Source organism: Aplysia californica, unplaced genomic scaffold, assembly GCF_000002075.1.
Source record: "Aplysia californica isolate F4 #8 unplaced genomic scaffold, AplCal3.0 scaffold00472, whole genome shotgun sequence".
Classification (NCBI taxonomy): Eukaryota; Metazoa; Mollusca; class Gastropoda; order Aplysiida; family Aplysiidae; genus Aplysia; species Aplysia californica.
Window position 1 is genome coordinate 395,557 of NW_004797742.1, and position 12,111 is coordinate 407,667.

The 12,111-nt window shown below is 41.4% G+C and overlaps 1 protein-coding gene across 3 annotated transcripts in view; it reads right to left on the reverse strand.

The window, feature by feature from the left end:
* The window catches only part of LOC101863459, a 99,960-nt gene that overhangs the window by 32,902 nt on the left and 54,947 nt on the right, over nt 1-12,111 (reverse strand). For all 3 annotated transcript variants that reach the window (XM_035971627.1, XM_005105475.3, XM_035971628.1), the window contains exon 2: nt 9,844-10,038. The gene's annotated coding sequence lies outside the window, so the exon portion shown is untranslated. The remainder of the gene's footprint in view (nt 1-9,843; nt 10,039-12,111) is intronic.

A 12,111-nucleotide genomic window follows, 5' to 3' on the forward strand; every position in this document is an offset into this window, starting at 1 on the left:
TATCTATCTATCTATCTATCTATCTATCTATCTATCTATCTATCTATCTATCTATGTGTCTTCTTGTCTGACTGTTAGTCTGCCTGTCTATCTCTCTGTCGTTCCTATCTTTTTTTCATTAGCTTCCAGAAAAAGACGCCATTTATTGAGATATCTACAGAATGGCCGGGGGATTCTAAAAACTAGAATGTTTTCTTCCCATGAGACAATCATAAACCTTTATCTTTCCACAGGAACGCACAGTCGTGTTGCCATGGTAACAGCACAGGCTATGACAACACCATGACAATAACGACTCGATCTATTGCTTTTCTTCCAGCAAAATTTCCCTTGCGTCTAAAAGACTCCCAGCGTAAATGCCTACTCTTACCTGAATGGCCGGTATAAGCAACATGAGTTTGATCCATAAAACGAGGTCCTTTGTAGTCAAGATGGGAAACGGGTCTATTATTTTTCTTTTGTCTATTGTTTCATAACTATAAAAGTATAACGATAACAAACATCATCTAAAAGAACGACCTCGAATACAAAATCGGCCCCAAGTCCTCCAGAAAGTACAGATAATGAGGAGTCGGGAAAGTGGAAAGTTGGAGGAAGGGGGGGGGGGGTCCTAGGCTGAAGGTAAAGACTTCACCTCAGCATTCGTAAGACACTCCCACCTTTCATGTATGTATCTGTTTGGCACATTTCTGCCTCCAGGGTGGACACAATATCACCAGCAAACAGACTGAGATACTCGGAAATTTAATATCCCCATTCGGGAATTGAACTCACGATTTCTGCGAAAAACACCGAAGAACCAAACAGTCACAAAAAGCCCGTATGTAGATGGTAGGAATTTGTATCCACATGAAAGATATTTTACCCCGTTGTCATGCAGTTGAGAGTGAATGCCTGGCGACTGGTAAAGACACCATTTGAGCCGATGTCTTTGATGTTTGCAACTTCATAATGGGATATTTCTGTCCTAGTTCAGCGAGTCTAGAAAGACGCTGGAGTTGAAAATCATAAGTGGGAAACAAGGTAGAATTCTGTAATACAAGCAGGGAATGACCTTTACATTTTAGGTAAATGCAAAGAAGTTGCCCCCCCCCTCCCCACACACACCTAAATGTTGCACGTGTTTGACCTAGTGCACAGATCTGGGTCACTGTGAGGTTAACATTAGAGTTGCAGCTATGTCTTACAAAAAAGGAATGGGCAGCTGTGATCATAGTGATGAGAAGCAAAGGCACTGGGACGCACGGAATACCTGGAGGTGTCATCTCTGACCCAGATATTGACGTACAACGACCCTCCATCCTGTGCGGTCGCGAGCTGTCGTTGCACATTCTGCCATACCCATGCCACTGAAAGGTTGGTTATTTTGTGCTTCTAAGACGCACCAGCAGGTATCTCTTTGCCGGTGAACCTACAATAATTATACTGTATAATATCACACGATCACCTATAATACACACGTACACCCGCACAAGCCCATTCTAAAGGATATGTGGGCGGGTTTGGGGTTTTTTTCTTTTTCTTGTTGTTGGTTGTTTGTTTGTTTGTTGTTTTTTTTGGGGGGGGTTGGTGTAACGGTAAGGCTTTTTGCCGTCACCCGCAGAGGACGTGAGTTTTGTTCCTTGTCTTTGTGTGTTCGCGGTTGTTTTATTTTTTTTTCTTTATTCAAGTATCTCCGTCTGCCCCTAGGACGTTGTATCCCTCTCAGCCCGGTTGACCCGGGCGGCCGAAGCATCCTGCCTACTAAATAATCAATGCTCTAAATGCTGATGTGGGTGTAAAACGAAGGATATATTTCCAAAGTAATTTATGCAAAATTCATAAGCGTTAACAACGTGAACCAATGAACATACCATTCTACCCATCAATTGTTTTCTTTTATAGCAAGGTTCTTCTCTCGGAGAATAGATCAACATTTTGAAGCACAGGCGCAGTAGACCCAGAACAATGAAACAACATCATATTTTCGGGTGCAAAACTAGTAGTTGTTCTTCTTTTCAAAACGTTGAAAAAGAAAGAAATGGCTTGTAAACCCTAAACGCAGAATACTCTTTGACCCGGGCGGCCGAAGCATCCTGCTTACTAAATAATCAATGCTCTAAATGCTGATGTGGGTGTAAGACGAAGGATATATTTCCAAAGTAATTTATGCAAAATTCATAAGCGTTAACAACGTGAACCAATAAACATACCATTCTACCCATCAATTGTTTTCTTTTATAGCATACACCCCGACAGCAGGGATAGGGAAAAGGGGGGGGGGCGGTTACGTTGGAGTTAAGAAAAACACACCAATAGCAAAGCTGCTGTCGTTTACTGAATGTATGATAGAAATTGAAACAACAGAGAAGCAGTAGGGAAATAGATCTCAACTTACCAGTGACAACCTGCAACCGCCCATAACTGCACCCACCAAGCACATCACATGACACGAAGGCACAATCATGTCTTAATGAAATAGATTTAAAAGACGGTAAGAAATCTTTGAACAGACGAATGAGAGGCGGTTCATACAAATAAGTGAAATCAAAGAAAGCACTGTGTTCAAGAGTCCTTGAGTAAAAACGAACGATGTTCCATCACCCAGTGAAATGCACTGACAGCTCGGGTCAATGCAAAAATGCTGGCGTTATCTCTGAACTGCAGCTTCTTTCGGTAAGTGACATTTAAGAACGAGTCTCAAGTTTTAATAACATTTATTGTATTTAAAAATCGAATAATTTTCTTTCTTTTTGCTCTTGCGTTTATTATTTCAGGTTACATTGAAATGTGTCATTGAAGAAAACCATGGTACTTGTAAAAAGAGAGCAAGAGAGAGAGAGAGAGAGAGAGAGAGAGAGAGGGGGGGGAGTGAGAGAGAGGAAAGAAGAGAGAGAGTTACGGGGTAGGAGAGGGAGAGAGAGGGGGGAGGAGGAGGAGAAAGAAGATGGAAGAGAGAGAGTGAGAGAAAAAGAGAGAGAGCAAGGAACAGAGGGAGAGAGAGAGGGAGAGAGAGAGAGAGAGAGAGAGAGAGAGAGAGAGAGAGAGAGAGAGAACAAGAAAAGAATTAGCGACCGAAAAACGAATCAAAATACATAAGCTATATTCCCAAACTCAATACACGCGCATATATATTAAAATATGCGTACATTCCTGTACCCCCGGCAAAATTATGGATACATCTGAGGATATCTTTTGCGGGGGGAATTTTCATATTACCTTAACGTGAACCCAACTGGGAGATGAAAAATAATGAATAGAATCAGTCCCTGAAGACCCCAGTTCAGAATCAAGTAATCAATATCGTCCTAAGCACACAGTCAAAATCTTTCTGTAACACGTGCATGAATGGAAGGTATTACACAAAACATACCCATGAACACACACGCATACACACACTCTCACACAAACACACGTACACATACATGTTCAGTCATATACGCACACCGAGATTCACATACGCATACACACACGAATACACTCGTGCAAATGCTCGCTTCCAAACGCAAACACAAAGACATACGAGTAATACACAGTATCCCTCAGAAAGATAAACGGTAAAAGGGCAAACGGCCAAGCAAAAGAATGACTTGCAGCTTCGTATGCTACCTACTTCAAAAATATTGTTAAAGCATATTCGACGACATACGTGCGTGTTTTCATTTCGTTCAAATCCTTGTTTTCGGAGTACTATTTCAACTAAATTGGTAACTTCCTCTCGATCCACTCCGAGTCTCGTAGATGAAAGGGCACGTTGTATTTTTCAGATAATTTTCTTCTGTTAAGAGTTAATATATTTAGAAATTATGTCATATAATTTTCTCTGGTACTCTTAAAGTACACAAGGTTCGCTCTCTTTGTTGTGGGAGTGATCTGAAGGACTTTTAGAAAATAAATAAAGAGACAATAATTGATACTGCACAGGAGGACAGACCATCCAGACTATCGTATTATTTCTCCAGGGATGAAAGAAATATCAAACTAGTTTTGTTGTTTTTTTCCTTCACTTTTTTTTTGGGGGGGGGGGCGTTATTGTCTGTTTTATTTAAACAGTCAGTAGAAAAATATCTCTACAACACCGGACACAACACTTCCGTGGGCGGGGGGGGGGGGGGGAGCCGCAACTATCTGTGAAAATCTCTTTGGGATACGGGCATTGTATTCTACGTACAAGTCAACTTAGACCAGTAAATTTTTTTAAATTGTTATCTGGTTTTGTTTGGGTTTTTTCATAAATATTCCCCATCCTTATCTCGTAAAAGTAATCAAAATATATTTTCTACATTTTTTTGTGTGGGAAAATAAGACAGCTAAGAGCAACGATTACCTAATTAATGAACTATTAAATCGTTTGTAATTGCTTAAACGGACAAAGAAGCCTCAGACTCAGAGAGGGATGTGGTGATATTTCCCATGTTGTGTCATGTCTTGTTTGTCACGGCGTTTGTAAGTGTCGTCCCGTGGGTCGGTATTTGTGCTGTGTCTAGTGTCTGTTCACCTGTCTTAAGTCGTCAGTCTTTGTCTACAACTTGAACTAGAAGGACTTTTTGTACTAAAGCCAAGCTTGCAGATACGGCTTGCTTGTCTTGCTTTATGACAAGAGGTTTTCTTGATTACATAGATCTATGTTACTGGGCAAAGAAACGCCTTTCCGAGAAGACTTTGGCCATCCCCTTTACTTTAAATTAAAGTGTCACAATTTAACAAAATTACTACGCATGAAATGGAAAAAACACGACATTTTATCAATTATCTCCACTCATCCTCTCCTTGATGTAACACTGAGAACACTTTATTTTATGACGATAAAACAAGTGGCCTAAATACCCCTGGGTTCCTGCAACAACTTTGTCTTGTCTGATCTGTTTTTTCTATCTCCAGAGAAAGTGAAAGGACTTCACACTGTTTAAAGCAATGTTTTGCGTTTAGTTGTACAGAAAACAAAACCAGACTTTGTTACACCTCTTTTATAGACACTGCACCGGGGGCTTTCGTAGCCAAGAGGTTAAGGTGTTTGCCTTTTGTTCAATAGGTCCCGAGTTCGAATCTGGATAGCGACGGAAAATAATTTCTTCCCTGAAAGTTATTCATTTCACATCCTTTCCTGCTCTCTAGCAATGTTCTGTTGTTTGCTTCCGTCTCCATTTTCTGCCCCCTTCCCCTCACCTCCTTTGCCCCCTCCTCTGGGCTCCAGACTCTTTCTGCAGATTTTCTACTGCTTCTCCTTAGCTCCTTCTTACTGCTGTCTTTCAGCCACTCCCCTGATCTTATATAGGGCAAGATCTACACCAAACCTTCTCAGACTACGACGAAAAAAATCGGAGGTCCCGTGTGCAAGTAGCGCGCGTTGAAAATCCCTTGGTGGTCTAAAAACGAAAAGAGTAGGCTTCGGCCGCCACCCGAGCAAAATTCAAAATTTCCTACCGACTGAAAATGTTTGGTGTGCCCCGCACGCTCGTATTATCTGGACCTGATTCCTGTTAATAAAAAAAATAAAATTGTATATACAAGTCGGCTACTCAAACTCTTGAATGAAAATGCGCCACCATATTTTTCAACTCTGTTCAAAAAGTTGTTTCAACGTGAGGCCCACAATTATTGATAGTAGAGAGATGTGATCCAATGGACATTTTGGTCTAGTGATTAAGCTACCGGCCTTGCATTCGCGAGATTTAAGCGTGTCCTTGAGAAATGCATACTTTTACTTAAAGTTTCCCTTTTGGCTTGACCCAATAAGAGATGGACGTTAAATTAAGAGCCTCTGCCTCTTAACCCTATCCGTACGTCGTGTTTTACTATCGTATCCATACGACCAGGGGAACTCTGTGCCACCACTTTCCAAAGTGGAAATTTACTCGTTAATCCGATCTGTACGCTTTGCATAGTAGTCTGTCAAAATAATTTTTTTTAGAAATACTGAAAGTCTCAAAGAGATCTTCGCACTAGAAGTATTCTAAAGTGTGAAGAATACAATCCCAGGGGTACAAAATGACTCCAGGGCGTGCAGATGGGGTTAAATAAACTTTCAATGTTGCAAGGGGCGTTGAACGTATTCAATTTCAATTTCCAGAAGTGATCATGGGATAATGCAATAATGGCTAGTGTAGAGCGAAGGAAATAAAACAAAAACAACCTTCTTCATTGTAAGACAAAATTGTAATGAAGGCATAGAATGAAAAAGACAACACACTTATTATAATATTACAACAGTGAGCGATGACTCACTACCCGGTGATACCAACTTTTTGTTGTTAGCAGGATGTCATTGCGTGTGTAGATATGTGTACGTATGTATGTGTGTTTGAGTGTGTGTTTGTGTGTGTGTATATATATATATATATATATATATATATATATATGTGTGTGTGTGTGTGTGTGTGTGTGTGTGTGTGTGTGTGTGTGTGTGTGTGTGTGTGTGTGTGTGTGTGCGTAAGCCTGTATGTATGCTGTCGCTACCACTAATTTTTGTTTGTTTTAGTAGAGGTTTTACGGCGCTCGCAACTGCATAATACACACTAGTTTAATTTTCTGACCCTATCTTATCCTCCTCTGGTCAGACAGTTTTAAAACAAGGGTGGGTGGGCACATCATCCTAATTGTTTGTATGATTTGTCTTCGCATATGTCGAACGTATACATTGATTATGTCTGTTAATCAACGTTTTCCTAGAATGTATTCCCACGTAGCCTGAAGCAAGACACGTTCGGTCACGTGATGAGAAAATAACAAGACACGTTCGGTCACGTGATGAGAAAATAACAAGACACGTTCGGTCACGTCATGAGAAAATAACAAGAAGATGAACGTAACCTTCGAGAACGAAAATTCCTCAGCAAAATTTTCAGCTGAATCAGCATTTTGCAACCCCGTCAATTATTCTGATGTTTTGTTTGAGTAGAAAAAAGTACAAATATGTTTAAATAAAATAACAGGCATTTAGGACGAGTAAAGAGTACGACAGATAGACAGACAGAAACAGAGCGAAGGAGGACGTACCTGCCCATGGCATTGTCCGACATCTCACAAAACGTCTGAGATGTTAACCAGAGGGCAGTCAATTTTTAAAATATTTTTTGTTTGTTTGTCTTGTTGTTTTTGTTTGGCTTGGTTTATTATTTTAAAGCGCCTCATGTCATTTTTGTTACCAATCTGCTTATCCATGACTGTCAACAGCTGGGGAAAATGTCACTTCTTTATCATAAAGTCCATCTTGTCGTGATGTATCTTATCATATCATATTTGAACTTAACATGTCATCTAATGCAATAGGCGATTTAGTCAACTATTATTTTTATATCATCCATCGTATTAATGTTCATTTTGTCTCATCTTGCTTAATAAGCAATACATCAAGATCTTATCAAATCGTTTATCATTTTATCCTAGCATATTGACCATGGTAAAAGAAAAAGTGAAACACTACCAAGGCCATCTCTGGTTTAAACAAAAATAGATAGAAAGAAAGAAAGAAAGAAAGAAAGAGAGAGAGAGAAAGAAAAGAAAGAAAAAAAGAAAGACAGAGAGAAAGAAAGAAAGAGAGAGAGAAAGAAAAAAGAGAGAAAGAAAGAAAGAAAGAAAAAAGAAAGAAAGAAGAATGAAAGAAAGAAAGAAAGGTGGTAGGACAGTAGCGAGCAGGACAATAACTGAATGCCAGTGGGGGAGGTATAAAACATTGATGCACTAATGCCCTGGACTGAGAGAACCGGCTGATTGCCACGAGTGTGAAGATGAGATTTTTGACCTCTGCCTGGGGGGAAACTAACAACAAAGGTTGATTGAACGAGAAAAAAGAAGTTGCCAAATTGCCAGGTGACAGTAGGTCCATGTAATATCGAGAGCTCGGAAAGGTCATTGACCTTCGCTTACGAGATTGGGCTTTTCTCCTCTGTTCGCATGGGGTACTCCAGTAAGATAAGATCTGGATATCCTTCTTACCAATATTGTTTTCATTTTATTGTATTTTATTTTATTTGGGGGGGGGGTCATCAATATTTTCCATTGCTTTTCTTTTCTTTTAGGGGTGCTTTTTTTTTGGGGGGGGGTATACTGTTTGTGCTTTAAAAATCACTTCTAAACACATATTCTATTATGTAATCCAACTTTTACTCACATAAAGACATACCTTAAGGTAGGACGGCAAGTGTGCCCTTTCTTTTTTTTTAGCAAAATAAAATATCAACAAAGAAACAATACGATGACAGCTCTACAACGCTAGCAATGGTGAAATGACCACAACAAACGGCAACCAGAATGTCAATGACAGGCAAAGTAATAAAAAAGTTATCATCATCATCATCGTCATCGTCATGATCATACTATATTCAACATCAACAATGTTATCATCGCCAACAATGACAACAGCATGAAAAGTATTGATCCAGGGATCGCAGTTAGTCACAACAGACAATTACTGACTCCATCGCCCCCTAAACCCGTCGGCCAAACACACAGTCACAAAAAAAACAACAACAACAACAACAACAACAACAACAACAACAACAACAACAACAACAACAACATACAGGGCATTTTCCTTAAAACAGGAGGCTCAAATTAAGTCCCGCAGCGACAAGTCACTACTGGTAAAAATCATGACCGGTCACTTTTTTGGGCTGTGGACCTACAAAAAGAGAATCTAAAAAACATCGGACCCAATCTGTCCATTGAGCAGCGAGGAGCCCCAAGATTTGGAGCACTGGCTGCAGAGATGCCCCGCCACGGAGGTCCAGCGGTGACATTTCTTTGGAAGATTCAGGGAGGTTGAACTGTCTCACCCGCTATCCAAGAGAGGCGGTGGCGGTGGCAAATATTTTGAACGGATAGGCTACCACACACACACAACAACAACAACAACAGCAACAGCAACAGCAACAACATCAACAGCAACAAAAACAGCAACAATAACTTCAACAGCAGCAACAACAGCAGCAGCAGCAACAGCAGCATCAACACACACCAGTTCCTTAACAAAAAGAACAAGTGACAACGCACGACCGAGACAAAACGTCATAACATACACTTTAACACCCCCTACAGATGCACCAGCTACCCACGAAGGCTACTTAGTTTGAGTAAGAGTTTTACGGCACTTGCATCTCAATTAGGTCACATAAATTCCGAAGATTAGAGGTATTTCAAAAGACGACAACGTGACACGAAAAAGGAGGCGAGATAAGGACGATAGGTGTTCAATAAGAAAGAACGAGCATACCACACCAGAGCACCCGTCAACCACCTACTTACGTAGAATCAACATGAGCAACTAACACAAGACAAGTCTCACGTTGTCCTAATTAATCTGCTCACCTAAAGAAGTTGGAGAGATAAGGACAATAGATGTTTAATGGGGTAGAAGGAACAAACCACATCAGAGCATCCACTAACCCCCTAGGGTTACGTTGTTTCAACATAAGCAACTAACACAAGACAACAGTGGCGTGGTCCCAATGAACCTGCTCACCAATCAAGCGTGCCGAAGATTAAAGGTATTACAAGAGAGTAACAAACACCAAAAAGAAGGAGAGATCAGGACGATATGCGTTCAATAGGAAAGAAGAAGTAAACAACTCCAGAGCATCCACCAACCACCTACTTATGTAGGGTCAACATAAGTAACTAACTTGAGGCAAGTTTGACGTTGGGCTAATGAACGTGCTCACCAATCAAGCGTGCCAAAGATCAGAGGTGTTACAAGAGATTAACAAACACAAAAGTGGGAGATAAGTACGATACATAGATGTTTGATAAGAAAGAAGGAGCAAACCACAACAGAGCATCCACCAACCATCTAGGGCTACGTTGGGTCAACATTATTAAGCAGCTAACACAAGAATACTGTGACGTTGTCCTAATTAACCTGCTCACCAATCAAGCGTGCACGTTCCAGGTCACGCGCGTGCTCCTCAAGGTGTAAGCGATCGACCAGTCCATCAATCGAAGAGGGGACAAATCAAGCATTAAGGTAAGCTCAAACGGGGCTTCATCTGGATACGATCATCGATTTTCCTCAGCCTGATTAGACCGGCTCTTTAAAGGGGCGATCACCTTTCAGGATTTTTCCTGGAAAAGAAAGAACGAAAAAAAGTTAATTTCCTGAATAGTTGCGTAATCCTGGTCGAAGAAGCTGAGGGGGGGGGGATATTTTGAAATGTAGCAAAACTGTTGCTTCAGAACAATATCAAACAGAACACATCTAGCTGTATCTGAAGAATCCTAGATAAAATATGGCAAGGCTGTGTTTTTGCCTTATCCTCAAAAATGTATATTTGCCTGATCTCCTACAAGCCTCCCCCCCCCCCCTTTTTTTTAAATTCTTTTGAAAATCTTTCTTCCAGCCTCTCTTAAAACAGACATAGAATGAGACAAATAGAAATAGAGGACAAAGGGGGTGGGGGTGAACAGAGAGGAAAAGTCGTGGGACACAGGGGGTAGGAAAGATGAAGGGGGGTGACAAAGAGGACAATGGCGGGGAAGGGGCGGAGGGGTGGGAGGGGAGGGGGTGGTAAGTGTTTTACGATATAACGGTCCTATGAGCGTGTAGGGCACATTGCCCAGGTGGCGGCCAAAGCCTACTCGTATCGATTTTGGACCACCAAGGAACCTTCAATGTGCGTAACTTGCACACTGGACCTCCGAGATTTTTCACCCGTGTCCGAGAAGGCTAGGTGTAGATCTTTCCTACCAGAAGATCAGGACTATGGCTGAAAGACAGCAGTAAAAAAGAGCCAAGGAGTAGCTGTACAAAGACTGCAGAAAGAGTCAGGAGTCCAGAGGAGGGGGGCAAGGGAGGAAACGGGGTGGGGGTAGAAAGTGAAGACGAAGGCAGACGACAGAACATGGCGAGAGAGCAGGAAAGGAGGTGAAAGGAGGCTATTTTTAGAGAAGTAATTTTTTAGTCGTTATCCTAATTCGAACCCTGGACCTATCGGTTGAGAGGCGAACAGCTTAACCTCTTGGACACGAGAGCCCCCTTTTAATATCTTTATACTGTATGAGTTGAATAGATTATAACAAAGGAAACCGTCGCAACTCGGATTCAAACCCGGGACCTATTGAATGAGAGGCGAACACCTTAACCTCTAGGCCGCGAGAGTTGACCTGGTCTGGTAACAAAGGGAGTGGGTAAAACTTGAGTTATCTCTCTCGGCCCAAAAAAATGCCTGCGCTTTTCGTGACGATTTGACCCCAGTCCCATCACGCACGTGACCTCAATCCCACTCTAATCCCTTAATCATGCTCACGAGCGGCGGAGATCTGTTTCCTGCAGAGCCGTCCCACCTTTCTCTGAATACCTCCTCCAAATGTTCCATCACAACTGTTTCAGTAACTAAGTCACATCTCTGGGGCAAATACAAGTCACGACGTGATGTACAGTACAATCGTTCCTTTATTTTTGAAAGATATTAATTTCACTTTCCATCGACACAATTACGGTTATTATGGGCCTTGTCTGCTTTGATCCTACCTGTCAGGGCTAACCCGCGCTATGTGGGATACCAGTACAGCATTCTAGTAGAAAGATGGGGATATTCTGAAAAAAAACACCCTTCCCTAAGGAATTAAACCCACGCCCTCTGCGTACGACGGAGGAGAGCATTAGCGTTGCGGCATACACGGGGATATGTATCTTCTCAAAGGTATGTGGTTGTTATTGTTTTGTTTGTGTGCATGTCTGTCATAATATCATTAAAATATACTATTTTTTACCTGCTCATTGATCTGAGGCAAAGAAAAACGGTTTGATAATTATCTTTAAATCCCTATGAGGGTTTTACACAACCCACACTTATTTAGTCACACTGTATGCAACTACTATCTACCCGTGTTCGTTGTCATGGTGCTGATGAGTACGCAATACCATCGAGGAGATCTTGGAACAAAGGAGTCTGTGAGTAATGTTGTTTTTGTGTTGGTGTGCTTTGTCTTAGCTGGATGAACGGAAAGGTCAGAGGAGAACATGCCATAGTTAATACTGGCAATCTGAGGTGAAGCAGAGCACCTGTATTTGTGAAACAGCATGTGGTTGTGTCTGTGCACTTGTCTTTCTCTCACTCTCTCTATCTCTCGCTGTGAGAGTCTCTTTCTCTCTCTCTCTCTCTCTCTCTCTCTCTCTCTCTCTCTCTCTCTCTCTCT